At 35.0% G+C, this 26,123-nt stretch overlaps 1 protein-coding gene across 1 annotated transcript in view; it reads left to right on the plus strand.

The window, feature by feature from the left end:
• Positions 1-435: 435 nt before the first annotated feature.
• Positions 436-26,123, plus strand: part of LOC110452813 (tereporin-Ca1-like) — a 100,374-nt gene continuing 74,686 nt past the window's right edge. The window contains exons 1-2 of the mRNA XM_021501501.1: positions 436-595; positions 23,957-24,024. The gene's annotated coding sequence lies outside the window, so the exon portion shown is untranslated. The remainder of the gene's footprint in view (positions 596-23,956; positions 24,025-26,123) is intronic.

A 26,123-nucleotide genomic window follows, 5' to 3' on the forward strand; every position in this document is an offset into this window, starting at 1 on the left:
TCATTGTACATAAACAGATGTAATATATAACTAACTAAAATAGTTGTACCCGAAAGGTGTTGTACATACAAAGATGAAATATACAACTGTTTATAAGATAAGTACCCGTACGTCATTATACATACACATATATAATATACAACTGCATAACAGATTTGTTACTATAAGTCATTGTACATGCATGTATATAATATACAACTAAAGATAATAGTTGTACCCGTACTTCATTGTATATACACAAAAATAATACACAGATCATCACGCCATATGTTATAGGATTAAAAGCGTCATCGTCCCCGTAAGTTATTTTACATTTGTATGTGTCATAACTAAGTAAACACTTCAGTGAAATCGTAGCCCATTATACCTGTACATACACATATATCCTATGATGGAAACACGCCTAATTGTATATAATGTTAGACCACATCGTACCACTAGGTCATTGCACATATAGAGTATATGATCCGACAGGATACATCGACTTGTCAGCTGTGAATCACATTAAGCCCCAAACAGTGACTCTACAATGGCGTCCTCCTAAACATTTTCAGAAAGGAAGGAAATTGATTATCAGTTGTACAAGAAAGCTAAGGTAAGCTACAAAATGTATTCCGCCAATATTTTTGATATTTTCTGTTGCTTGCTAAACGTGATACTTGATGCATTTAGATGTTGACATGCAATCTGTTTAACTTTCTTTATATAAATAGTAAAGGAGTTTCGTTATCAGGTATTATTGTCCGATGACAGATACTATATTTTCATACATTAATAACCCAATTTTCCATGCATATACATCGTTTATATCTATTCAATTTTGAATTCTTATTTGCAAAGCACTTAGGTTATGAACTGATACTATCTTTGTCAACAACTATGTTGAATCAAGACATGAATTAGGCTACGAACTAACTAATAAAGTATATTTTGATATGAACTAAAATAGATCATATAGTAAACATCTGGTATTTTACTTGTTTCTCTTATACTTTCTGCCAATCATTTAGCCGAACTTAGGACTTGAAGACGCTGACAAGTGTTTCATTAAACATGAGTTTTTTCTAAAACGACAGAACCTAACATATTCCTAACAAAAAATAAAACATATGCAGGTATCGTTCGTAAGTGTTACATGTAGTCATATTTTTTCGATTAGTTATTTTATACACAGTAAAATATGTTTACTGTATACAAAAATGTTTGTATTTACACATAAATATCCATGGACCAACAGGAGCACATGGGGTTAGGTTTGTCTATTAGGACACATTTATGTTACATATGGAATTGCCAGGGTCTGGCACTATCCATGAAGACTTAGTCCCTAGGTCGAAACTTTCAAACTGTTGAGGTCCCCATCTCATAACTTTATATAAGGTTGCAATGCATGAAGAGATACACAAAATCACAGTATCAGAATCGACCCTAAGATCTGGCCACACCCTTTCTGTCTAAGACTTTTGGATTTCAACTTGATACAAGTATGATACATGCCCATTCTATAACCATTTATACAATAACTGAGTAAAAAGAGACAAACACAATCATGATATTGGTATCAACCTTTGGTCTGGCCATCCTGGAGGCCTAGGGCTCCACCCCTATCGTAGTAGGCGACTAATACTGTAGCCCCCTGGATAATTGCTTTGGTGTCCTCTATACACAAACGCGACCACACTAAATCTGCTGCACCCATTGCAATATTTGGGATGTTTATCTTTCTTTCTACTTCTAACTACCTTTAATTTCCTAGCGCCTTGCTTGGCAACACCTCACTTTTGGCATTAATGTCGAGCGTTTACCCAGATGAGGAAGGCAATGGGCTCTGTACTCATCCGGGACATACCAAAGTCCTTAAAAATGGTAGTTGTTATTCCCTGCTTAACGGTCAGCATTTAGGGGAATGGCAACAACTGGTTCACCCGTTGTCAGTATAATGTGACCGGGCGGAATGCTGTGATGGGTGCCTTCAGCATGGTATTTCAGTGAGATAGCACTATAAAGTGGGTATCAGATTCGCGCTATCACAAGGAGGCAAGCACAACAAAATACCCTATCTCCTGCATATGTAAAAATAACAACTATACAATTACAAAATAGCTTTGTTAGACTACTAAAAAACCGACGATCAAATATGATGAGGGTGAAATGGAGACAATAATTCGATACCTGGTAGATAATATCTTTGTTTAATTTGTCGGAAGATTTTCCAGCTTACTTTTGGTAATCCAATAGAACACAAACTTGCCCTTGTGTCTGAACTGTTTTTGTTTTCAAATGACGATGAGGTTATTGATCAGTTTATCAGGACAGGAAGAACATAAAATCCGTTCATTTCTTTCAATTTCACTTATACATATATTGACCTTGTGTAATCTTTATAGTCAATCTGTATTGACTATTTCGATCAGATCTGTACTCCCAAACAAGAAATCAATAACATGTGTTTATACTTGTCTACAGCTGCTCACTCTTTACTTATAACATGACGATAGTGAAATGGAGAGAGAAAAGCTCACTATATTTAATCTTCACCGATTTTCTCAGATATTGTTATTCCTATGATGTAGGGATCATAAAGGGATTTTTTCGTCAAAAACTAATTTTCCCAGAGCGTTTAAATCTTTAGAAAATAAGAACGTCTGTAGTTTTTTTTATATATAAACTTGGCTTAATACGAAAAATGTTTTCAATGTATATTTTTTAAGAAACAAAACCTTGAAATAGAAACCAGAAACCTGACTTCACTTCACTTAGGTTAATACATGTATATACAGTGATGTGTCATATAAAGATGGTGATGCGCTAAATATTTATAGAAAAATAAATTTTAAATTATTATAAAAAATGTATTCACTAACCTTCAATATAATATTAGAGCAGGTTATTTACGATACAATTAACTTTGCTTTGAATGCACCTTAATACTATAGCTGTGTTTCTCTGTTCTACAAGAACCGAGCGCACTTCAAACACAAATGCATTGGTACAATTTGTACGGAAAACAACCAATGGGTCCCGTATATACAAGTAAAACAAAAAACAGAAGGAAATGTATGATAACACACAAAAATGTAGTATCATTCAGTATACCACCGCTTTGTACAGTTGTGGGACCGCACAACTCACCAAAAATAGCGTGCGCACACATTGCATACATCGTTCACACACCGTCCGCACTTGTTCCATACATATTGAGCACAGCTGTGCGATTTAGCAATCGTTCGCTCTATTTTGCGCTTCTCTCCGCACAACTGTGCGATTTGGTATCATTTGTAGATCAAAATCACGGAATGACAAAAATACGGAAGGCTTGTATGCGATAATGTACACTGTGCATATATCTGTAAATTCTCATCACAATAATGCCGTTTAATCGTTTCAAATTAAACGCGATTTATTTTGATTTTCGAATGATGGCTAAGTAGCTGACAGCAGTTAGCACCCCCTGTTGGTAAAGTAATTGTAAGATAGGGGGGCGCTGAGGGGTCAGTCTGAAAATGCGCAGTGGGATACAGCGCATCCTTGTCCTTTTTCATCCCACCATCGAGCACGTAACACGCACAACAAGTCAAGTCGTATTCAAAATTAAAACAATAATAATGCCAGTGTACAAAAAGATCGGCGGAAAGCGAAAGGCAACAGAAGGTACTCCGGCTAGGGCGCTGGAGCAAAGGAAGAGACGGCGTCCGGCAAAATTTGCAGAGGAGCCTACCAGATCGGAACCAGAGCCGGAGCCGGAGCATGAGGCCATGGTGCACGTGGTCAATGAATACCACGCAGTTCCATTGCCTGCTGTCCAGGGCAATGGTCAGCAGGATGCTCCGAATGCTCCGACAGGTATACAACTAAATACTGTTTCTGATGTTTGGGGTTCCGTTCTCAATAATAGTTTTCCGGCGCAATCCCCCGTTCAACCTGCCCCTACATTGTTAAGTGGGGGGTCAACTACATCCCCATTCCCTTTAGGCATGGTCTCTACATCATTTGGTGGGGGAGCAGCGGCGGGAGTGAGGGAGTACAGAGCTACAGGATTTTTATGCTAGAAATAGTCTATTTCTGAATGCCAACGGCACTATTGAGTCTAAGCCGAAGGTTTTAAAAGATAGATTTTCTACAATTGAAAAGTGGACCGATGCTTTTCTAATATTTATGCATATTTACTTGCGTAAATTTCCCGATAAGGCATGTGAAATGATGGCGTGTCTCTGATGAGCAATTTCGATTACGTCAGGCAATTTCTTTGCAGTCATGGACAAAATTAAACTCGGATCTTTGGCTGAGACTGATAGCTGTACCGCGTGTTATGAGCGGGGCCAGCATTACCGCAAGTTCATCNGACCTAGGTTAGCAATTGCATACAATGATAATAAATGCAAGTTCAATCCATGCAAGTTTAAACATATTTGTAAATATTGCCATGGGGGGCACCCACAGGGCAGCTGTGATTCCTTTCGTGGCAAAAACCAAATGGGCCCCAAAGGAATTAAACAGGGAAAGGTATACTCCGGGGCCAACTCCAGTAAAAACGGAGGTTTTAGCCTCGTTACTGGAAGGATATCCTAATGCAGATTTAGCAACCGAGTTACTGAACGGGTTTAAGTTTGGGTTTCCTTTACAATATACGGGTCCACGAAAAGCATACGAAGCAAAAAAAATAAAGTCGGTCCGTGACAATCTGTTGGTGGCGAGAGAAAAGATAAGAAAGGAATTAAATTTAGTAAGAGTAGAAGGCCCATTTGACAAAATGTCATTTTCACCTTTGAGGGTATCGCCATTGGGCCTAGTGCCTAAGAAAGACACAGGCGATTTTCGATTGATTCATCATTTATCTTACCCAGAAAATTGTTCAGTAAATGATTATATTGATCCCAAAGTGTGTTCGGTTTGTTATACAAACTTCGACAGGGCAGTACAAATGGTACAAAGGCTTGGGAAAGGGGCATTACTCGCTAAGGCGGATGTTAAATCTGCATTTCGATTAGTTCCAATATGGCCCGGGGATTTTGATTTGTTGGGTTGTAAGATTGATGACATGTATTTCTTTGATAAATGCCTACCTATGGGTTGTTCAATTTCTTGTTCAATTTTTGAAAAGTTCTCTACGTTTATAGAGTACATAGTCCGTAGGCGTTTGGGAGGTGGTGATGTACTTCACTACCTGGATGATTTTCTGTTCGGAGGTGTAAGAAAATCTGACCAGTGTTATTTAGCTCTTAAAGAATTTGAGAGCGTATGCAATGAGATAGGCGTACCGATTGCACCTGAGAAGACGGAAGGCCTTGTACCCTCTTGTGTTTTCTTGGTCTTGAAATAGATACAGTGAATATGTGTATCAGGGTTCCTATGATTAAAGTACAAGAACTTGTTCAAAAGTTAAGGGTCATGTTGACGCAGGCCAGAACAACTTTGAAACAATAACAATCCCTATTAGGAGGTTTGAATTTTGCTTGTAGAGCTATTCCGGTTGGGAGTACCTTTTGTAGGCGCCTAATAAATGCCACAATAGGTACGACCAAGGCTTATCATCATATCAGGATCACATCCCCCATGCGTGAGGACATGAAACTTTGGTTAAATTTTTTTTTGGTTTCCGTATATATATGGGGTGAAAGGCTGAGAAACAAGAAAGTGCTCTTTAGATGTGATAATCAATCAGTGGTAGCAATTATTAACTCTATGACAACTAAATCCGTTGCTGTTCTGACTTTGCTTAGAGCATTTGTACTTCGCTGCCTGTCTTTGAACATCTTATTCAAGGCGGAACACTTTCCAGGTTGTAAAAACAATTTGACTGATAGTCTATCTCGTTTGCAGTTAAACAAATTCCGGGACTTGGCCCCTCGGGCAGAAGCAGAGCCGGAACAAATGCCAACGTGGCTGTGGTCAATCTTCAGCCTCAGCTTGGACGACTTTTAGCTGCCAGTTTGTCGGAGAATACAAAATCTCTTTACTCGAGTGCGTTAAAAAACTTTGATAATGTACGAAACATGCTCAATCTGGTCTATGTGTGGCCTGCTCCGATTGAACATATTTTGCTGTTCATATGTCACCATTCAAATCTAGGCTCTGCTCCATCTACAGTTTCCTCTTACTTATCAGCAATAAGTTACTTGCATAAATTCAAAAATTGGCAAGACCCAACATCATGCTTTATTGTAAAGAAAAGTCTTGAAGGTCTCAAAAGATTGAAATATGCTACAGACAGCAGAGCCCCAATAACATATGAGGTGCTGGTCAAAATTCACCAACAAACTCCCAGCATTTGTTTTAACATGTATAAACAATTGATGTTTTGAGCTGTATATTGTTTGGCATTTTTTGGATTATTTCGAGTGGGAGAGTTAGTTTATACCTCTGCTCCGTTGGCACACAGGCCTTTGTTGATATCAGATTTGATTTTGAAAAGTGACTTAAAAGAATTTAGTGTTGTACTTAGACAATCCAAAACAGATCAAAAGGGTAAATCGGTTACCATAGCAATCCCTCAGTTCAAAAACAATCGGGTATGTCCGGTAAATAATATCCTTGCTTTTCTGAAGGTACGTTCTGGTCGTTCTGGATATCTGTTCATACACCAGAATGGATTACCGCTGACCAGGTAGCAGTTTGGCGCAGTTCTTCGTAAACGTGTCGTCTCTCTAGGTTTACCGCATTCAAATTATAAATCACATTCATTTCGGATAGGTGCTGCAACAACCTTGTCAGTGAAAGGTGTGTCGACAGAGACCATTAAAAAGTTGGGGAGATGGAAATCGGGGGCTGTTCAAAATTACATTCGGGTTACCGTGTAATGTATTCGAGTTGTCTCCCTTCCCACTTGGCTAATTTTAGCCAAAGTTTTTTTTCAGATGTTTGGATAGTTGGGTCCTCAATAGTATTCTGGGCACAACGGATGGCTGTTTAATTACTGGACCATCATTTGAAGCTGCAGAACAAGGGCATATGTATCCGATGGTCCGGAAAGCGGTGGATGTCATGGTTTGAAATGATGGACGTTATCAAAGAACTTCTCGGCAAAAAACCGCCTCCAGATTTCCTATTACTGCACGCAGGAGGTAATGATTTAATTAATGTCCCAACAGTGGAGTTATGTGCTAAAATAGCAAAGGATATAGACGAACTTCATACTCTTTTGCCCGGATGTTCGATAATTTGGTCAGATATTTTGACAAGGTTGAAATATCGAGGCTTTGAAAACATACAAGTCATTGAAAAGTAACGGAAACGTGTAACTCGTGAAGGCCGTAAAGCTGCGTTAGACACAGGAGGCAGGGTAGTTAAGCATACCGATATAGTACACACATGTCCGGGATTATTCCGTGATGATAATGTTCACTTAACAGATGTAGGCAATGCCATATTTATCAACACATTACAAGGAGCTATTGAGAAATTTGTAGAAACTGACGCATTTATGTTTGATTAGAGCATGTTTTATAGCTAATATGGTGTACAACCTCAGATGGGTTTTGTTTGGAGATGGCGGAACTGTATAGACAGTCCCGAGTGGCAGGACATGGCGGGCAGGCATATAACTATACATTTTTCTGTTATGTAAACTGTATTTGTGTTGTATATTATTAGGCTGTGGACTGATTTGTCAATAGTGTTGCTAGGGGTTACCCTAGCAGACTAATTTAAACTCGCTATGGTGGTATCCTAGGAGTTTGTGGCGGGAATGTGCATAGTCTAATTAATAGTAACCAACCCACTAATGCTTGCCAAGTGAATCCCTGGGAGCTAAAGTGGGATTGGTTCTCCAAGTTGGAGATGTTGGTTACCGTCTTGCCATGGGTGTGAGAGCGGTTTTGGTACAAGTACATGCAAACTCTGCAAGGTTAGAGAGCAAGTGGCTTTATGTCCGTTACCTGCGGGTAGATATTCAGCAGGGATCTTGCTTTTGCGTGTACTTGGTATAATATTTGTATTTAATGTCCGGCCAAGGATTTACCTGGAGGACTACTTGGTTAACCTGCCCGCCATGTTCTGAGGTTTTACAATTTGACATTAAATGAGGTTGTGGCCATTCAATTCCATTATCTAGTTTGGTTTTATATTATTATGAGGAAATGTCTTAAAATAATCAAGATTATATAATTTGACAATGCGTATTACACAGTATTACAGCGACCGTTAGGCTATCAAGAATGGGTTTGGCTCCAAGGTAACTGAACAGGTAAATAACAAATTGATGAGTGTCAGGAGTTTTACCTGACCATTGCCTGACACACAGAACTGATATACGATACCGTTTGACCGTAATGAATAGTATTTGTTTTTTGCATTCGTTTGCCTATAGCTCCCCTTCACCAGCCTTACCCGACGAGTTACGTAAGTACCCCTGGCGGGGAGAAAACTACGGTACAGGTACATGAAAAAGTGGTTATGTTTATCTGTATACGGGATTGTGTTGTAAATTTACATGTGTCGATTAAGTTTGTTTAAAAACACAGAAACACAATTTCTAAATATAAGAATGTATAGACAAAAAGTTGATAGATGTTGCTAGAATATAAAAACATACGTAAGCATCAAGTTGATATGTTTAAACACGAAACCGTATAAATTGTTAAGGCATTCCTCAATTTACACCAACAACGATTGTTATCGCACAACGTCCGTCCATCGTGCGCACAGATGTGCGCAAGCAATGATCGTCCATCTTTTTATCGTTCGCCCATCGTGCACACACCATTCACACACCGTGCACACATCGTGCGCACACCGCACATCGTGTACCGTTGTGCGATCCCACAACTGTACTTATCTACGTCTTGTTATCAAAGACAATCTGAAAATTAAATATTTCTCTTTCTTCGTTTTATATAATTAATCATTTTTACTCGTGAGAGGCATCTCTCACATAGTCACTGGACATAGTACGATACAGTTCGGAGGAGGACACAGATCTAAATTGACTATACTGTTCACGTCCTCATAATGTTTAAAATGGTGTATCTATTCGCTCTAAAAGATATGAAAAGAAGCATGCCCATTCAACAGCTTTAATGACAAACAGAATGTGATAGTCAGGTATAGCTGCCCCTTTTCAAAGTCTTTGGTACATGTACTATCGCATATAAAGAATCACCATTGATACAAACCTTTATTTCCAGCTATATCCATTTCTAAAACATTCTCCAAATCATCACTATTAATTTCATTCTGAAAGCTGTAAGCACTCCGACTGCTTTATTGTGGCTAAACAGCTGCAAATGGAGCATAATGTGCCATCAAATAGATCACCTTTCCATTTACAATGTAATAGAGTGACGGTAATAAACATTCAACTCAAATTATTAACCAACCTTAGAATCGCAAAACTCCTGGAAGAGAAAGACATTTAGTGAGTTTAACAGCGTATTCTTAACTATTCCTGAATCATAATAACAGTGTGTTTATTAGAACACGATATACAAAGTTAGTTGTTAAATATATAAACTGTTCACTCTTTTACTGTATTCTTGTTTCGGTCCGTATTCCTGAAACTGTGTTCGTACTCCAGCATGGATTCTGTGATAAAACCAACTTTCTTGAAACAAACTCTCGTTACTCAAATTACATGGTTATAACTGAAGTTAAACAATTTGACTAAGTTAATTCGCTTTCATTCTCTCCAGAACTGTTCCAAATCATTCAAAAAATATGATTTTCTTTTTTTTGTATCACTGTAACAACTTCAGGCTGGAATAAAGAACCAATATTTAAGCATGAGAACGATTAAATGAATAACATGAGGTGAAAAGGTTAATCATATGTAGATACTTACCATATATCTGTATAGGTAACGACCAACTACAGGAACGATTATATTTCTACGCATGATGTACATGTTAAAGTTCACATCATGTATAATCGCACACCAAATCAATTTTAAATTCCTTTCTTTCCCAGTGTTGGAGGGGAACGGAGACATGTAAGAATAAACTAGATGCTTTTATAATATAATCCATAAATAAAAGAATATTACGGTGGACTAACCTGTGTTTTTGTAGTCGATACAAACAACAGATTGAAGTCAATAAAATCAATATCATGTTACAATGGATGAAATGACGTGACAATGTCTATATCATGATAATCTAACTTGCTAACTTGGCACGTGAGATTTAACAGTTTACATTACAGTGATACGGTTACCTTTATACCGACAGTGTTTATGTGCCTAACCTAAATTTTAAACGATATAGTCGACTGCTTTAATGATATCTTGAAACTTGAAATATCAGTCACCCATGAAATGTGAACACGAAAGGACTCAAATTACAAAATATGCCACGGACACTTCGTGCATTTTCCACGAATATGACCTAGTATTTATTTGTTTACTCTTAGTCATATGTTGTTGGTGTTTTAAATAAAAATACCGAACATTTTACAATCTTTAAGAGACAGCAAATAATACAACGATTCATGGAGAGGTAGTATACTACATAAAATTAATGTCGTTGATATGTTATACAGATATTAATGAAGTACTGTTTATACAACATCGATCTAAAAATTGTTTATTTGATGAACTTAATTACATGTGACAAACTAAATTTGTGTGTTTATCTCGAAATAGCATGATATGCGATTATTAGATTATCACACTTTATTTTCAGGGTTTGTCGTGAAAACAATATTCTCAACGCGAGCACCTGAATAAAATCGAGAGGTCATCGCAGGTGGACTCGATATTTTATGTACGTGCGAGCGATGAGAAAAATGTTCGAACGGCAAACACTGAAAATACTGTATGATGAACTATTAATCATCTATATACTACTACCTAATATATTTCTCATTCAAAATTACTCAAACTAAAAACTATGTTTTCCAAATGACGTCTAGGCTAAATAGCCAACGATCGCCTGTGACAAACGGAAAGAAATAGAAGTTTTGCGCGGAGGAAAACAATGAGCCTTAAAACTACGTAGAAAAAGTGTTTTTTAAACAATCCTATCGTCATTGGCTTTTTCATATGCACATTTACACCTGAAATGGTGTTGTTATTCTCACAATATCTGTCCGTAACTTTGTATTGATATACTAAGACAAACAATTTCTTACGCGTATCACTTTTGAGTGGACACTATTTTCTGTTTACGACGTCATCTGGCACGAACAGACGTTCTTTTTCATTTGCTAAAGAACCCGTTCCCAAGTGCTGGATAATGTGATAATCCGTTCTCAAATTCTTCTCAAGTTGTTCCCAAGTCGTTCTAAACTTCTTCCCATAATGACAACCAATGCTAATGAATTTATCATGCTACCGGTAGGTGGTATACAGTAGTATATAGATGATAATGTATAAATATATATTACAATAATTCGATTCAAAGGTTGGTCATATCTTTGTTGACTTCGTCGGGAGATTTTTCAGCATACTTTTGGCAATACAGTGGAACACAAACTTGCCCTTATTGGCTAAATTGTTTTTGTTTTCAAATAAGTGTATATCGGGACAGGAAAAAAATAAGAACTTTTCATTTCCTTCAATTTCATTTTTAGATATATTGATGTTGCGTTATTTTTTTTATTACAATCTTTATTGATTATATCGATCAGATATATACTCCCAAATAAGAAATCAATAACATGTATTTATACTTGTCTACATCAGCTCATTCTTTACTTATAATATGACGATAGTAAAATGGAGAGAGAAAATCTCAACATATTTAATCTTCACCGATTTTCTCTGATATTGTTTTTCCTATGATGTAGGTGTCATGAAAGGATTTTTTCGTCCAAACCTCTTTTTTCCAGAGCGTTTAAATATGTGTTGAATTTCACATATGTGGGTTTTTCTCTAATAAAAAAAGTATAACATCTTCATTGGGTATAAATAAACTAGGCTTTATAAGAAAACTTTTTTTTAAATGTATACCTCTTAAGAAACAAACCCCTAAAATAGAAACCATGAACTGGACTTCACTTCAGTTATGTTAATATGCAGTGATGTGTCATAAAGAGATGGCAATGCACTTATTTTTTAAATTCACTGTTTACTCAATTAAGTTGTTTTGACACGTACACAATTATATGGAAATGTTGTGAAGTTTCAGTGAATACGACTTGATGATTATCAAAACATTAAGGACTGTTATACTAAACCGACTTTTAAAATTGGAAACGTTTTCACCGAAGTAAGTTTTCGTTGATACACAAAAGTACACAATATCAAATGACGGCCTGCATGGTTTTAAATTAAGTTTAGCTAAAGAAATCTGCAAATTATTTATTAAGTGTTTTAAGCTTCCGAGTTCGGTAGCAAGCTCCACCCATCTCTCGCCTGATTGGCTCGGCGGAAACACCCGAGTGTAGGTGTGTTTTAGTTCCCAGACTAACGCACAGGACTAAAACACAGTCAGGCAAAAGTGGGGATATATTCTATTTAACCAATTACTTTTATATAGAGTAAATAAAGTAGAGGTATAATAAAAAGAGTTAAGGCGGGTTGCTATGCCGATTTCCCCAAAGCTATGTGGGACTGTTATGACGCGTCATTGGATATTTGTATACAAGTAGCTCTCCCATAATTCCGTGTCTAAGAATAGATTATTGTAAACAGACGAATTTAAGGCCATGGCTATTAAAACATGAGTTTCACGATAAAGACTCAAAACAACGTTTATTTCGCGTAATGCTGTATATAACACAAGATCGTACAATCATTACCAAGAAGTTTGAAAGAATTCAATTTTCATTACTACTGCCTACGTCATGCCGTTACCTGTTTTCTTAAAAACCACACATCTTGAATTTGTTCTTCCTGTACCTTGGAAAGGTAGAATTACATATAGCTTGTCTTACACGTGTACTGCGCTCCTTACTTTGTGCTGCAGTCTTCCTGCATTTAACAAATGAGACTGTTCTCGACGATGCATTTTCCCGCGTGTTCGGTAATAATTTATTTTTTTGCTTTGACTTTTTTATTCTGACGCAACAATACCATATATTTTGTATTTCGGCATCATTTGTTCTTGTTTTGTGATAGATAAAAAAAAAAACTATTGTCAATTGAAGGGTAAAACAATTCATAAATATAATTTTAAATGATGTCTAAACTACAAAGCGTAGCTGTACTGTATACGCGTACATAAACTTCCTGACATGATTCCATAGAAGATAAAGCAATATGTATGTTATTAAGATATCAATAAAATGTTCCATTGATTTGAAAAAACATTATCACTTAATTAAGGAAAATGATCACATGCCTAAATAAAAAAGTGTATCTGACCGTAGATTCGAACCTTTACCGTTCACTACTGCTGGTCACAAGCTAACTGTGCTACACATTAGGCTACATTGGACATAGACGAATATAGTAATACAAACTGTTTAAACCCAAGAAATATTTGTCGCAGTTTTGAGAAACTTGATCAACCCTGTTTTTTCATTATTTTGAGCACGTTTCCAAAGGAGGACCACTTTTCCATCAAACGATTTGTGTTTGCATTTAGCATCACGGAATCAAAAAGTCTTTTCAAAAGTTGGTCCTCGGATAGGAAAGTATTGAAAGTATTTTTTGAGTTTGGGAAAACGCGTCACTTTCATAGATTTAGTGAATATGGCTATATTTGCAGTATCATTTTAACAATACTGAAAACCTCAACAGTTCCAAAACTCATATTCAATTGGTTATATATATATTCCATGCATTTTCGCTACCAAAATGTATTTACTCATAAATAAAAAAAAATCCGTTTTCAAAAATAACGACTTAGGGCAGTTTTCCGCCATAGCTTTTTGAATAATTGGATGCAAATTAATCCCAGCCGACTAGATTCGGTGATTTTTAGACGCAAGTCAAATGCAGTACTAGTCACGTTTCTTTCGTTTTGAGGGTTAATGTAATAATGTTAATAATGAATGGAGGGAAATACTGCGGAACTTTTGCTGAAATAGGTATCATGTTCGGTCAAGTGACCACGGAATCTACAGCATGGCTCCTTGTGGGTGGTATATCGACTTCGTCAAACATGAATAGTGTGGCAATCTTTGTTGTGATGCATTTACTTAAATGATAATTGATATAAAGATAACTCAATTTTTGACGCAGCGCATTTTTGCATGTTTGTGTAGGTGGAGGGGCGGCATTAACCCCGTTGGGGACAGTATTTACCCAGATACGTATCAATATGCACAGTGTATCTTTGTGTAAGCCGTGTGATACAACTGTAATACGTATTGTTTTTATGTTTGCTATGCATTTTTTGTTTACTGCCTACAAGGTTGCATTTTACACACCGAACTGAAGCATGTGCATTGAAAAAAAACTTTGGAGCGTTCCAAAAATAACGACTGAGTTTTCAAATATGTTTATCATTTCCTATTCTCAAACTGGTTCGTGAAAGGCAAATATGTTTTGTAACATAAGACGGTAGTCTCAACCGCCAAATTTGTATCCTGTCCAGATTTGGTCACTACCATATGCTTTTATACACAGATGCACAGACAATATTCTGACAATATACAGTTGCGGGATCGCACAACGTTACACGATGTGCGGTGTGCTCACGATGTGTGCACTATGGCAAGCCAAGTTGTCATTTATTCATGGAGCAATGTTGATCCAGTACTTAACCAAATTATATAAGATATCTCATATATTATATAAGATATCTTATATATTATATAAGATATCTTATAAACATATGAGATATCTTATAAACATATAAGATATCTTATAAACATATGAGATATCTTATAAACATATAAGATATCTTATTTTAAGTTTATGAGATATCTTATATCTTTTATAAGATATCTTATATACTTTATAAGATATCTTGTAAAAGATATAAGATATCTTATAAAAGATATAAGATATCTCATAAACTTTTCTTTATAAGATATCTTATATCTTTTATAAGATATCTTATATAATATATAAGATATCTTATATCTTTTATAAGATATCTCAATTAATTTTCTTTATAAGATATCTTATATATTATATAAGATATCTCATAAAAGATATAAGATATCTTATAAAGAAAAGTTTATGAGATATCTTATAAAGAACGAGACTCTCGCGAGACCGACAAAGAAGAAATGTTTGAAAATGACTGCTCCCGTTGTACTTAGATCACGAGTCCGATAAACGGGAGCTGTGTAAAACTAGCTTATTTTTCAACAGGAAGTATAACTAACACCAATATAGAATTTTAGTTGATATATTCAAATATTAATTATTATATTTACGCATACATTTTAAAATATTAGTGTTAGGAATCACACATTAATATATTCTAAAATGGCTGGAATAATCCAGAGTTATAAACTTTTCCGAAAGAAACTCGAGTGTTCTAAAGAGCCATTGAGAACTTAGAAAATGTCTGTGAAGTTGCTACATGTTTATTTATTCAAATGACAATTTAGTTTCGTTGGCCTAAAATCCAAAGGTTTAGATATAGTTCTTATTAGTGAGAATCACTGTCATTTATTAATCTGTTGTACGTCATTTTCAACCAGAATGAGACAAATGAAAGTAGTTTGCTGAGGATTTATATTGTGAAGGTGTAATGATGCCAAACTCGGTAAGAGCGCAGAAATATTGTCATAATCAGTCACCACATACTCAAATATAAAGTGAGATTTTAAAATTCATCTTGATTTATGTTATTTTTCGTACACAGCCTCGTTGAAGAATTCTAGTTTGGTTTGATTTGGGGAGGGGGGAGGGGTTTGGTTTATATTATTAATGAGGTCTTGTCTTATAGTTGATGTCAGAAAGCTAAGCTGAGTTAGTTGATTCAACATTTATCATTCACATCACTTGTCTTCTTTGTTGTAAGCAAAATTTATTGATTTCTGCTGATTTTCCTGTGTTATAAATTCATGGTTTAAAGTTTGTGTTCATGTATTTTGTGAGTTAACAGGTAAAGGACATGTACATCTGTTCAGTGTTCTTCCAAACCAATCAAATTAGTTAACCTACCCTCAGTGAGTCGCCCACCCCAAGTAGCTTGTTTAGATTTTGTCCCATTTTTCAAAGACTGTCCTATATGTTAATTTAGACCTGGTGGTATAGAATCTTGCAATCTACCAGATATAAGCAAATCTAAAATACACGAAGAATATTTATAATGAAATACAATTTATTATACCCAGGACATTAACTGCTTATTTTTACATTTGATCTAACTTGACCTCTCTAGGTTAATTTTAAGTCCAAGAAAAAATTCATAATAAAATATATTTATACTATATATGTGTACATATCACTATAGCAAGGTTATTTTATTATATTAAATTAATCTCATCATCTTTATTTATGAAAAGTGACTGGCACTAGATCATAAACTTAGGGAACTTAGATATAATTTCAAAAATGAAGAATGTCTTGTATTTCAGTTCCTTTTCCAAATTAATTTTATCACTCAGGGGAGCATATGGTACAAATAGGACTTTTCCCCCAAAGTTTGAAGCAGATTCCAAGAGAAATATTCAGTTTACTGATACATGTGCTTAACATTTGGGTTCAAGACTCAAAAACTTGTGGATAAGTATTGTATAACTCTTTTTAATAATAACATCTAGGATAGATATTTCAGCCCAAAAACATTTTTTTTTTTGATACAGAACAAATTCTGTTTGAGAATCAACTGTTTTGAACAGTTTTTTTTTTAAATATATAGCACCGACACTCAATCCATATTGATATGAAATATTTGAAATTTGAATATTTCTATAGTGCATAATTCCATAACCTTAAGTCTATAGGGACATGTCAAATACTACCAGGTACTCGTTTATATATACAATGGAAGATATTATATATAATGAATGGGCATCACAGTATATATATATATTTTGCAGCACACTTAATAAGCATGTGACATGTCCCTGTAACCCACATCTAATTATAGGTAAGTAGTGGGATTATTAGTGGAAGCCAATATCAACACATCCAACTAATACAGTACTTTAAAACAAGAGCCCCATGGGCCTAACAGGTCACCTGAGTTGTAATGCAATTGTTATTTGTTGTTGTGATATGTCAAAAATAAAAATTACATATATATATATGTATAGCAGGGAATTTTGCCCCTCACCAGGGAGGAATTAGTACCCAAGGGGTTGTGAAATTCACATTTTGATTAAGCACATCAGGATATTTCCATCCATGAGAAGGTTTTTTAACATATCTGGATCTGGAAGTAGACAATTATTGTTTGAGCTATTTTGGCCCCTTTTGGCTCCGCCCCTCAGGCCCTTAGCGTCCACATGATCACATCATGTAAATGTATCCCCTCCCCAAGAGTAAAAGGGCGACAATTGAAAAAAAAAACCTTAAGATATACACCTCATATACATCAGATATACACCTTCTAAACATCAGGTATATACCTTCTATACATCATGTATACACCTCCTATAGGTCAGGTATACACCTTCCATGCATCAGGTATATATACCTTCTATACATCATGTATACACCTCCTATAGGTCAGGTATACACCTTCCATGCATCAGGTATATATACCTTCTATACATCAGGTATACACCTCCTATAGGTCAGGTATATATATACACCTTCCATGCATCAGGTATATATATACCTTCTATACATCAGATTACACCTATACATCAAGTACATCTTGTATGCATGCACATATACATGAGGTATATGTAAGGTCCATATTCTCTGTAGGTAAGGTACCTCATCTTTATAATAGTTGTCTGATATTGGTTCATATTGATTGCATGCACAGGAAATATAACATGTTTGCTTGTGCTGGAGTTTCCCATTTATGTTCCCTTATTGTGGCCTCTCAAGAACAAGAAGCACAGGCACATTATTAATAGCTCACCTGGAATAATATTTTTCATTAAAAGTTGTTGATTACCTCTTACCATACAGGAAATATCAGCTTGGGGATCTCAACAATTTCCATGTTATGACTGAAGGAGTAAGTCCTCAGGGATGGGGTGGGCTCCATTAGGGACTATCTTGGTATCATGAGTGTTTTTCCTCTGCATGCCCAGCAGCATTTGGATGGGATCTTTACTGATTTCATGTAAAATTTGGGGACTATAAGCCCCTTGTGGCAGGGCAGGACCCTGGCGCCAATCATGTAAGCATGGATGTATTCAGATGGTTACATGGTGGGGGATCTTAATTATCTTTACACCCAAACTTCCTCTATTGGCACCCAAATGCTCTGGCCCAGTGACTGATTTGCCTCTGTTTTTTTCAGACCTGAGATATGCTACAATTACAGGTTTTTGAAGATGAAATGTCTTATTTTCCTCTTTACCGGAAATATACCATGTATATACTTTGTATCATGTACATTGTATCTTCTGGAAAATGAGTCAATACACTATATATAATAGAGATGATAAATACAGGTACCTTATGCAATGAGGCTGTATTATAGAGGATACCCTTACTAAATAAATAAGGACTTTTTATGTACCCTGTATACCACTCTCTATATACCATTCTTTATATACTCTGTAAACCACTTCTTATTTACCCTGTTTACTAGTTTGTATAATCTGTATACAAATCATTATATAACCTTCTCAATATTTCTTTATAAAGATATCTTTGTTGTGTTTTATAATAAACAAGAGGCACTGAGTTAGGACAAGTCTTTCTAACAAAAGTGTATCCAAGTTTTGATGCTCAGCAATATATTATATATATATATATTACTACATCCAGGTATAACACATGTAGTTACTACTACTGACAGGTATTACACATGTATATATTATCACAGATAGGTATTACACATGTAGTTACTACTACAGACAGGTATTACACATGTATATATTATCACAGATAGGTATTACACATGTAATTACAACTACAGACAGGTACTACACATGCATATACTATCACAGATAGGTATTACACATAAATACTACTACAGACAGGTATTAAACATGTACTACTACATACATGTATTACACATGAATATACTATCACAGACAGGTATTGCACATGTATTTACTACCACAGACAGATCATACACATGCATTTACTATCACAGACAGGTATTACACATGTATATACTATCACAGACAGGTAATACACATGTAATTACTACTATAGACAGTTATTACACATGCATATATTATCACAGACAGGTATTACACATGTATATACTATCACAGACAGGTATTACACATGTAATTACTACTACAGACATGCTGTAAGTGTTACCATGTATCTGGCTTGTGTGAAATGCCTTTTAGGTCACAAAATACAATTGTATCTCTACAAAATATATCTTATAAGTGATCAATATCTCAAAGACTTTAAAGAACATGCACCTGATGATGAAATATCACTTATCTGTATACATATGTATCAAATAATGAAATATTACTTCTTGTCTGTAATAGTATAAGTAAATACAAGTTTATAACCAGTTTGAAACAATGAATTAATGTTCCTTACATTACAGTATATTGATAGAACATAGAATTACAAATACATAAGTATGTTCTTTAATGTCTGTGATAGTTAAAACAATTTTATCTGAAACAATATAATTAAAGATACATAGCCTGTCTGTGATAATAAATACAGGTGTATGACCAGTCTGAAACAGTAAATAAAAAAAAATGTCCCCATGTCTATCTATATGTTATACTCCACAGAGACCAAAATGGCTTTAATGCGGTCTGTGATAAGCAGCCGAAACAATTAATAAATGTTCCTAATATGTTTAATGTCAATTACCTGTCTGTGAATTTGTACGGGTAATATTACAATTTTATCAAATTTCTTTAAAAACATTTAGAGGAAATCCGTGAAGAAAATCAAGATAAAACATTTTAATGAATAAATTGTAAGTAATACATGCAGTAGGATCGTTTTCCTTCAGTTATGAAATACATAGGAACATCCATTTCTCCACCACTTACCCCCCATCTACTTTATAAAGCTTAACCTTTTAAAATAATGTTAATACCGCTATAACCAGACCTATTTGGTGGCATTAAACTCCTACTTTCACTTTCACATACTTCATTTCCGGTTAAGAGATACGTACGAAACTAAGGCTTTCGATTTAATGCTTTACCGAGCGCTGTGGAGGAGGGTTTATTATCTCAAATTCAAATCTCGTTCTTTATAAGATATCTTATAACCGAATTATATAAGATATCTCATTTAATTTTGTTTATAAGATATCTTATATATTATATAAGATATCTTCTAAAAGATATAAGATATCTCATTTAATTTTCTTTATAAGATATCTTATATCTTTTATGAGATATCTTATATAATATATAAGATATCTTATATCTTTTATGAGATATCTTATAAAGAAAGGTATATAAGATATCTTATAAAATATATAAGATATCTCATTTATTATATAAGATATCTTATAAAGTATATAAGATATCTCATAAAGTATATAAGATATCTTATATAATTAAATAAGATATCTTATATAATTTGGTTAAGTACTGGATCAACATTGCTCCATGCATAAATGACAACTTGGCTTGCCATAGTGCACGGTGTGTGAACGATGTGTGCACGAAGTGCGAACGATAAAAAATTGGACGATCATTCATTGCGCACATTTGTGCGGACGATCGACGAACGTTGGGCGATAACAATCGTGGTTGGTGTAAATTAAGGAATGGCTTGACAATATATACGGTTTCGTGTTTGAACTTAAAATTAGATTGTTTAGTATGTTTCTATACTCTAGCTACATCTTTAGGCTTATCTTTCTGTCTTTACTTTCTTAAATTTAGAAATGGTGTTTTGTGGGCTTTTTAAACCACCTTAATCGACACGAGTAAATTTGCAACACAGTCTCGGCTACACAGGTAAACATTGCCAATTTGTACCTGGACCGTAGTTTACCCCGCCCGGGGCACTGACGTAACTCGCCAAGGTGTGAAAAACAGGTGAAGGGGAGCTACAGACCAAAAGGAATGCAAATAACAAATATTAAACGTCCAGTTGAGTTTTCATAACGGTCATACGGTATCATATATCAGCTCTATGTGTCAAGTACAGGCCAGGTAAAACTCCGGTCACTCATCAAATTGTTATTTACCTGTTCTGTTACCGAGGAGCCAAACCCATTCTTGACTGTCTAACGGTCACTGTATACTGTATTACACGCATTGTAAACTTGTACATACTCTTAAATATAGCAGAAACGTATACGTCTCTGATTATAGTGATAAGAAATTACAGTGATATATACAGTGTACATTATTGCATTCGAGCATTCAGTATTTTTTCCTTTCCGTAATATTGATCAACAAATTGTACCATATCGCTCAGATGTGCGGAGAGAAGCGCACAACGGGGCGAACGATTGTTAAATCGCACAGTTGTGCGCACAATGTGTGGACGATGTGAGGACGGTGTGTGAACGATGTATACACGGTGTGCACCCGGTATTTTGGTGCGTTGTGCGTTCCCACAACTGTACATGAAATAAGTACAGGATTAACAATCCTTTGATAGTCAGCTCGTAGTATACTAAATTATAATTTTTAAGATCACAGCTTGATTTTTTCTTTGAAACAATACTTTTGTGGCTGATTTTTCCAATGTTCATCAAGTTCGTACTCAAATTGTTTAACTGAAATCGAATTTACAACATTAAATAGTCTCATAGTCAAAGTCTCTTCCGTATGTATTATAAATGAAGGAGTGTCCTAACCGCGCAGATTCAAATCAAAGTCACATCACGTTTCTGCTTGTTTCCAGCACATATAGCAAACTCATTGTCAATCTTAATGTCCCGATATCTGGCTCCAGTCACTTTTCAAACACATTACTTTATTACAATCGCATTTCTAAAGCTAAAGTAGAAATTCGTCATTGTATAACCCCCTGATTTATCTTAAAGTAAAGCAGGGAAACACAAATATTAGTGTTAACTACTTTTTGGATTATATTATGCAAAAGCATGTAAAAATATGCTGATAATGAAACTGGGGGATTAAATGTTTGGTTGATACAATGTCATTTCCTAAGCCTGCCTTTGGCAATCCCAATGGAACAGAAACTGTGCTGCTATCTTGGCCGACTTGTTTTTTGTTTTCAAATGAATCGGAATTTATTGAAGTATGCATAATGAATGGTGACAAAAACCTTAACATGACATTTCAATTCACTTTTCAATATATTAACCATGTACAAAAGATACATTGTATATCTTGAAGACATAAAAACCTTGGCATTACAATCGTGACTTTACATAAACCACCTATCTTGATATTTACTGTACAACATAGTTTAGATGTACGATTGGCGATACGATTTCTATTTTCTGGTCATGAGTTTTCCCTTTCTTGTTGGTAACAGAGAAATGATATGAGGCTGAAAGGAAGGAAGGAAGCTAAAGCATTCACCATATTTCGAATTCATCAGTTTTTTCACAAATTGCTTTTTAGATTATTAAAGGTAATAAATAGAAGCCTTAGTCAAATACTCATTTCCCTGGAACGTTATCGTCGTTGATTGATCTCACATATTTAAGCAGTCGTTGATAATAGAGGGATTTTGAACTGGATTCTTATGTTATTGGTTTCATACCGCAGAAGGTTTAAAGACGCCATGTATCTAACTTCACTTAAGTCAAAACGTGCATTTATGCACAGGGTTCATAGTCTAGTTTCATGAAAAGTCGGCGATGCGCAAGTTCTTACTTTTTAAGAAACGCTCACTCAATTACAAGTATATTTTTAAACATACAATTATATTGGGATGATGTGAAGTTTCCACGAATAACACAGATTCTATCAACACATTTAAGTCTCTCAGCGTAAACATACTTATTAAATCAGATATGTCCTTTCTGATGCGTGGACTGCTCTACGTGTAATTCAAGTACGTCTAAAGTAAAACATTAAAGTATATTTCGAATTATTTCCCGTGACAGTGATTTAACAGAGAAATATATGTTTCGATAGACACATTTTACCATCTTTCTTTGTAAATCCAACGTGTTTTGTTTTTGTTTTTGTTATTGAAATAATTAAAACCGTAAGTCAGCTTCCTTTTTGCATAAGCAGTTTTTAAAGCCTTCATTATAATTCCGATAGCAGTTTTTATAAACGGAATATCGAATGGAAAGCGAATTGACGGCATGAGGATCTCGGTTTTGCTCCTGACCTATCATATTGTGGCAAAGAGATTAGTTCAGCTATTGGCTTGCATGGTACTGCTGTATTTAGTAAATAGAATACTGAAAACATGTTGTGGTTGCTGACTTAAGAGAACTGATCGTGCTACCAGTTCAATGAGACCAGACAAGACCACACCTAACTTTGAGACTAGTCCAACGAGACCAGATCAGACCAGACCAAACTTTGAGACCAGACCAATTACACCAGACCAAATGAGACCAGACCAAACTTTGACCAGCCTAATGAGCCTAGACCAAATCAGCCCATATTTTGGTATCAGATTTAGGCGAACCAAATGAGAGCAAACTTAATCTGCTCTCACCATTTTTAAAACACTATAGATTCAATATATGTTTTCTGTTATTTTATCTCATATCTTTTTTTTGTCGGAGAGATCCCCTTGTAGCGCATCTAGTCCATTGTCATTATGACCAGATTGAGTGTGATTGCAAGTTGTTTATTCGTGTTGTGACATGATGACATTTCTATGGTATATATGTAACACTATCATATGTTGACTCGGCTAATATATTACCATTTAATTTTGTTGTGAAAACGTAAACATCACAAAAAAAATCAGAAATGGGCTTGTCAAACTTTTCGTCCACTTCCTTAAATAAAGATAAATACTTTTCCTGGGACATCCAATGAGGAGTTAGGCTTTTAATGTCACACCTACTGAATAGTCATAAACAATGGAGCGTCACGCCCACTTGTCATATATGAGAAGAAATTTAAAAGTGGAACAGATCTGCTTCGCTAATAATCCAGCGTATATATATGGATTGATGACCTGCATAACTTTAGAACATTGTTAACACAGTGACGTGTCCTAAGAAGAAGGTGCTATTGACACAACTGCCTGACAAGTTTATCTAAATCGCAGATTTGGTGAGTACATTTATATTTTATTCACTCTTAAACGCATCAGTTATCTTTTAAAAAGGGACATAAAAATATCTTTCAAACAGATTCGTATGGCAAATATACCAAATATCAGTGTGACTTTCGTTTGACGATGTTGGTCAATGGTTTTTAATTGTATGTTTGAATATTATTTAACAGAAATTATAAGTTTATGCTACGATTTTTGTATTTACCTGGATTGAGTCATTTTGAAAGTATCTTCAGCGCTTAATAAAAGGTACTGTCATTCCTTGCATAAAATTAATTCAGATCCGAAAAATACATTAAATAGACTAGTTCAACAGGCATTGTTGACTCGGCTTACTAATGTAAATGCTCCAGATTCTCTCAAGTACATTCTCATTAAACAGTTTAGAAGTTTTAAATAATTTCCATATATATTCTTTATTCATTTATTTCTCTTTATGTACATTTAATTGTGAATTTCAATTATTCTTAACGGTATTGACAACCCTTCATAAATTGCCAAATACCAAAGTTTGAAAGTGACGTAAACTTATGTAAATAAACATGAACAAATATATTCTGATTACTCCAGATTTTCTTCAGCACATTCTCATTAAACAGTATTGAAGTTCAAAATAGTTTTCATTTATGTTCTTCATTTATTGATTTCTCTATATGTACATTCAATTGTGAAGTTCAATTATTCTTAACGGTATCGACAACCCTTCAGAAATTGCCAAATACCAAAGTTTGAAAGTGACGTAAATATAAATTAAATATGACGATTGTGTATAACAGTATACAGTGAGTCGGGTGTTTCAAAGTTAGAAGACGCTGTTTTGTTCGCTCGAGTGCTCGCTTAGCTTCACGGTTTAGACTCACTGTCGTATTCCTATAGTCTCATCGATAAACTCGCGGTGAGTTTTATGCAGACTCCTTTATTTTTTACAGCTTCGCAAAATCACAAATTACGCCTATTTACATTAATAGCTCGTTGAGTGAATTAGCAGATGTGTCATAAGCAACACTTTCTTCAAATTATCATATATACCAAAGGTCGAAATAATTCAATTCCTTAGCTAGTGTTCTGTAGCATATGTAAAAATAGAAGGTAGGAGGAAGGGCATGAGATGGGAAAAATGTCATTATTTGAAAGTTGCAAAACAGCTAATCCGTCGGCATAAATATTGAAAGTATACCAATCCGCTATACAACACAGTGTTCGCCAAACAGCTAGATTCAGCCATGAGGAATTTCTTTCAGTTTTCCGCTGGTACATTTTTTTCAGCACATTGTTAGCATACTCATTAGGGATAACGGGTCCCCTCGCTTTACCGACTTCGTTTAGTTTTAATTTGAGGCTAAGCTAATCCGAACATAAAACAAAGACCTTGCCAAGTTCTTCATTCCCACTATCATATATATATACGATGCTCTGTCTTTAAATAACAAAACAAAATGTTATTATCGAGAAGTATACGATTTCAGCGTGAGATATGAAAAGACTGTTATATTATTCTTATCAATGTGGTCAATATTGTTTAGTTTTCGCTAACTCAGTTCCCGTTTTAGGTCATCAGTTTATGTTGATTTTACCTAGATGTACATGCTAATGAAGTAGAAAACGCTTACCATCACTGACACCAGGTCCTAGTTGTTTTCATTCGTCCCCATACAATTCTTGCTTTGGTTAATAGTTTGCTTTGGTTTCATTGGTTTTGAAACTCATATTCATAACAAATCATAATCATTAATTTCCAGAGCAGAACAAATATTATGATAAATTTCTAATAATGGGTAAACGGTTGAATGTCCTTTTACGAAACCTGATTGATATTTGTAAAGTGAATTATTCTCTAACATATAGTTATGAAGGTATTTGTGTATGACTCTCTCAAACAGTTTGCTTACATAACTTAACAGTGATATCGGTCTGTAATTAGATGGAAGAGTTCGTTCATTTTTCTTAAATAATGGTAGAACTGTAGCTACTTTCCTTGCCGAGGGGAATTTGCATTCTCTTAATGAACTAGCGAATAAAATAAACATAAACATGTCTCGGCAGTATTTTTTAAACATATAATGACTTGTATTATCATTTCCAGTTGCCTCGTTTA

Source organism: Mizuhopecten yessoensis, unplaced genomic scaffold, assembly GCF_002113885.1.
Source record: "Mizuhopecten yessoensis strain PY_sf001 unplaced genomic scaffold, ASM211388v2 scaffold6893, whole genome shotgun sequence".
Taxonomy (NCBI): Eukaryota; Metazoa; Mollusca; class Bivalvia; order Pectinida; family Pectinidae; genus Mizuhopecten; species Mizuhopecten yessoensis.